At 44.8% G+C, this 5,497-nt stretch overlaps 1 long non-coding RNA gene across 1 annotated transcript; it reads left to right on the forward strand.

Annotated features, from left to right (window-relative positions):
* The first annotated feature begins 2,480 nt into the window (after positions 1 to 2,480).
* LOC308457585 lies at positions 2,481 to 4,984 on the forward strand. The gene is made up of 2 exons (XR_013977018.1): positions 2,481 to 2,580; positions 4,622 to 4,984. It is a non-coding gene; the product is annotated as an uncharacterized lncRNA (long non-coding RNA).
* The last annotated feature ends 513 nt before the right edge of the window (positions 4,985 to 5,497 follow it).

Consider the following 5,497-nt stretch of genomic DNA (forward strand, 5'->3'; position numbering starts at 1 on the left):
ATTTGAAAAAAGGACACAGAGAGCCAGCAATATTTTCAGGATGGTATGAGCAGCTCCTTTCGAACTTCTCTCCTCCCCGGTATCTTTTATTATCCTTTGTTCTCTCCTGTCGCATGGCCGTTTGCCAGTGTCTCACGTTACCTACATCCGGTCATGGCTTTTACCCACCCATCGCCATATAAGGTAATTACTGCCCAGAGGGGGGATATAACTCCATATAAGGCAAGGCACGGACATGCAGGTCACTGAGGTCAGCGAGGCACCAGGTGGCGCTACAAGCCTTTGCCATGACTTCATGGCTCCCACAAGTCTCAAAGCAGCTAACAATCTCCTTTCCCTTCCTCCCCCACAACAAACACTCTGTGAGGTGAGTGAGACTTCAGTGAGGTGAGAGACTTCAGAGAAGTGTGACTAGCCCAATGTCATCCAGCAGCTGCATGTGGAGGAGCGGGGATGCGAACCAGGTTCACCAGATTACGAGCTTTTAACCACTACCACTTTTAACCACTACACACTGGTACCACACAGGGGAAATGATGTCCTGATTCCAATTTATGGATGGATGATTTCGTCCATCTTAGTTACTCTCGGTTTCTCATTTTTCCAGTCTGAGGTTCCAGTTCTCCACACTTCTGCATCAGCTAATTTTTTAAAAGTCCTCTTGAAAATTGACCAGCATTTAAGTCCACCTTTTCATTAATATACACATATTTTCAAGGAACTTCCCCTGATATAGTGCATTTCTGTATCTTATTTCATGTGTGCGCACACACACACACACACATGTGCACTTCCTCCCAAGACACACATTTTTGAACACATTACTTGGTTGGATAACTGCACTGCAAATTTCAGAGAAGAGAGGATTTCGAAGGTAGGCTGCAAATTAAGTAGTTTCACATTAAAATGCACACCAGACCAAATCTCTCCCATCTTCTTAGTCCAACTAGTTCCTGGCGTCAATGTTGCAGCTCTCTTTTTAACACTGAAATGAGAATTTTGGAGAAGGCTGTGGGCAGAAGAGGCCAAGTTTTTGTGAAAAATTTATATAATATTAATGCCACATCGTCTGCGCACCTATCTGGGAGTAAATGGCAACTCAAAAACTTCATGGGACTCAGTTCTGAGCTAACATGCATAGGGTTGTGCTGTGCTGTAATAGTATTACTGGAAGTCTGAAAAATGTAAAGCTTTACTGTGATACAATGACCTGCTCCAGGAATGGGTACTCTGACATATTGCTGAATAGTTTCTCTATTTTTAGTGGGAAAGGCTGAATTGCGCAAAGATCCCTTTGTATAGCAGGAGTAGGGATTCAGTTGAAAGCAACCTAGATTGGGTTATTGCATAGCCAGCAGCCAGATTTCCTAAATGTTTGGCAGGCGCTCAATCTGGAGGGGTTGGTGAGTTAAAAACTGTAGTGACACCTGCCACAAAATGTACAGTGCTCCTGTTCAGGATACTCCATTCCTTTCTTCCCCCTCCCATCCAGTTTTCCAGATGTAGAAATGGTTGGCACAGTAAAGTGTAGAAGTAAGCCAGTATGAGATGTGGACGGACAGACAGTGTGGTGCAGTGGTTAGAGTGTCTGACTGAGACCTAGGGCACCAGGGTTCAAATCCTCACTTGGCCATGAACATGACTGGGTGACCTCGGGCAAGTCACTGCCTCAGCCTCACATACCCCACAGGATTGTTGTTTAGTCATTTAGTCGTGTCCGACTCTTCGTGACCCCATGGACCAGAGCACACCAGGCACTCCTGTCTTTCACTGCCTCCTGCAGTTTGGTCAAACTCATGCTGGTAGCTTCGAGAACACTGTCCAACCATCTCGTCCTCTGTCGTCCCCTTCTCCTTGTGCCCTCCATCTTTGCCAGCATCAGGGTCTTTTCCAGGGAGTCTTCTCTTCTCATGAGGTGGCCAAAGTATTGGAGCCTCAGCTTCAGGATCTGTCCTTCCAGTGAGCACTCAGGGCTGATTTCCTTAAGAATGGATAGGTTTGGTCTTCTTGCAGTCCATGGGACTCCCAAGAGTCTCCTCCAGCACCATAATTCAAAAGCATCAATCCTTCGGCAATCAGCCTTCTTTATGGTCCAGCTCTCACTTCCATACATCATTACTGGGAAAATCATAGCTTTAACTATATGGCCCTTTGTTGGCAAGGTGATGTCTCTGCTTTTTAAGATGCTGTCTAGGTCATTGCTTTTCTCCCAAGAAGCAGGCGTCTTTTAATTTCGTGGCTGCTGTCACCATCTGCAGTGATCATGGAGCCCAAGAAAGTAAAATCTCTCACTGCCTCCATTTCTTCCCCTTCTATTTGCCAGGAGGTGATGGGACCCAGTGGCCATCATCTTCGTTTTTTTATTGTGGGGATTAAATGAGGAAGGGGAGAAGCAGGAATGCCAGCTTGAGCTCCTCAGAGGAAAAGGTGAGGTAGAAATGCAACAAATCCAATAAGCCAAAAAGATTGGAAGAGCAGCAGAAGGGTGGGCCTGATCAGGCTGGAAGAGGCTGTGCATGGTCTCCATACTGGAGGAGGAAGAGGAGAGACTAGACCTGCCAGAGAATAAGGGCATGGAAGGTAACACATTTAGAGGGGGGCAGGACCAAGCAGGGGAGGTAGAAAATACAAAGAAGGAAGGAGCAGCAGAAAAAGAGCTAGGCTAAGGGCAAGCCTTGCCACAGCAACTTAGGACTGCAGCCTGGGAGGAAGGAAAATGCAGCAAGTCTGGGGCTAGTCACCCCAGTGGTGAATCAAGGAGGGAATGGGGAGGCTACTTATTCATGAGGAAGCAAGACTGCTTAAATGAACAGATCTCAGAAGGGCTCTGGGGATGAGCAGCGTGTTTTCTGAAGGAACAAGAACCCCTGCGGCACTTGAGACCCATAGTGGTAGTGCTGGAGCTCTTGCACAATTCCCACCCCCTCGTTCTGCAGTCCTCATGGGGCTTGTCCCCACACCACACCCTTTTAAGGGATTTCCCCCTCAATAGCTTTCTGTACTTTTGCAAGCCCAGCAAACCCACATGGTATCTGAGTCAACAGCTACATGAGCCATCAGCACTCGCAGTCTCAACACTGGAAATAGAGGGAATGGTTAGTGTTATGGCCCAGGCATGGGCACCATATTCTGTAGAGTCCCCTTGTGCACTGTAAAGTACAGGGAGATTAGCAACAGCCTTTACTAAACTGTACATCACTAATAAGATGGGTGTGGGGGGTTTTTTTGTCTTTCTAAAGATCTGTACCTTTAAAGAACAAACAAATTGAGTCTTTCCCAAGTAAAGCGGTACAAGTTGATCTAGAATAATTTGAACCGTAAGCTGTAAATGTGACTTCAAAGGATCATAAGCATTTGGGGGGGCTGTGTTTCCAAGCTATGGTGAATGGCATTCTAGTCATCTATGCTAATTAAAATTTAAATCGAAAACTGGGTTTTAATGAAGAGAAGCTTAGTGTTGTTCTTCTGGGAGCAACCTCAAAGACGCTGGATGGAAAATGCACATTGGTAAAAGAGACTTCATTTTTCAGTTACAGGAAATAAATGGTAAGGTTTCTTGTGTAGGCCTCTGGAAAGAGTGAGGGTGGTATTTTTAACCTCAGTGTGGAGCCACATAACCAGTGCTTCTCTGTGTGTCTCAGATTCTGGGGAAGGGCCATAGTTCAATAGAAGAGCACCTGCTCTGCTTTAAGAAGATCCCTGGTTAAATTTCTGGCATTTCCAGGTAGTGTTAGAAATGTCACATCTGAACTCCTGGAGGTCTGTGGCCTTTTGGTGTAGAGCAGGGTGGGACATCTTTTTGGCCTGGTGAGCCAGACTCCCTATTGGTCTCCACCTGTGCCAATCTAGCACCTGATAAAATTATGATGTCATATGAGTTTCCCCACCCACCTATCAAAGTCCCTTGTGCGGTGCTTCCGAAGCACCAACCATCCAGCTGGTTGTGGGTACTTGGGAACTTTAGCATCAGCAGGTTTGCCAGCGCTATGTTCAGCACTTCTCAAGACTAGATGGGACATAGGAGATTCATATTAACAACATTTTCTATATTTAAAAGCAGCTGGGGCAGGGCAGTGGGATTTAGACTGGGACTAGTGCAATAACAGCACAAAGGTGTTTTGCAATTAATCACCGGAAAAATGCATAAAATGGCAATCTAATTGATGCAAAGAAATTTATCTTGGGAAATGGCCATCTATCAAACACAGGCAAGGTAACAACAAATAATACAGGCGTGTATTTTTAAAGCTTCTTTTTCAGCTGTTTCAGGAACGCAGGTTTCAGCAAGGAAATCTAATTTAGTGTCAGGACTTTCTCCCAAGGTTGCCTATGTTTTGTGAAGACAATAAACAGATAAACAACAGAAAATGGAGACAGATTGCAAAGATCAACCAGGTCACCTCAGGTCATATAGCAAGACAGACTAGGCTGCAGTTGTCTTGTATGGACATTTAATTATGCTTGTGCAATTTGGAAATGCAGTAAATTACCTTCTTAGTTCCCATTTCTGAATAGTGGGGAGAATTCTCATTTATTGGAGCATCAATCTCCGTTTTTCGTTTTTCTTTTTGCTAGACACAACTGCAGTATTAAAGCAGCCTCTCTCTCTCCCTGTCTGCAGGCCCCTTCTAGATTAAAGCGAACTCCTGTCTTTTAAAGACTGTGAGTGGCAAGTTGTATTCCAGAAAACGAGAGATCTTGCAGCTCATCTATCACGAACAAAATGCTATGTCTCCTCACAATCCTCCTGCTGTCAGTGTGTTCAGAGGGCTGCGACAGCAATATATCTCCCACCGGATGTACAGTAGAGAAGATGGCGACACTTGAAAAATAATGCACACCCTCAGAAGGACAGATTTCACAGGCGCTACCAGTTGAGTTTGATTAAAATATGCAACATTTTAATTTTTCTCCCCATTTAACGATGAGCTTTAGTCAGTCTTGTTTAATGTCAGCACCGTTAATAAAGTTGTCAAGCTTGTAATTTTCATTGAATGCCAGCTTTGCCAAGAAGCTGGTACTACAATTACCTCCAGCTCTATATGATTAAATTCATCAAAGCACACCAAGGCTCCAGATTGTGCCAGACCTTTGAAGAATATCCCTGTGGCTTTGTAGTCCTTGCCACTCAGAATGGTTAAACGATGGTTTGGGGTGGGGAGGAAAGAAAACAAGCTTTGAGATATTGTTTTAGCATGAAAAATGAACAGAGATTGGATACGTTGACTACTGCAGCTCAGCTATTTGGAAACAGGGATCTCTAGCAACACTTAATAAAACTGCCTTTGCCTACAATCACTATGGCCCTCCACCACCAAGAATGAAGATGCAAGATGCTATATGGGATAAAAGGGTGGCAGCTTTGCTAACTTTCAAGATCTGAAACCAACACAAACACATTAGCAGGCTAATAACCCTTCAGGCGAACAATTCCAACCTAGCTCTGAGCACCAGGGCAGACTTGTCATTATCTGCTGAACTTAAAGGTGTGCTAAGG

This window comes from Podarcis pityusensis (genome assembly GCF_964106645.2).
Source record: "Podarcis pityusensis genome assembly, chromosome: 10".
In the NCBI taxonomy this organism is placed as follows: Eukaryota; Metazoa; Chordata; class Lepidosauria; order Squamata; family Lacertidae; genus Podarcis; species Podarcis pityusensis.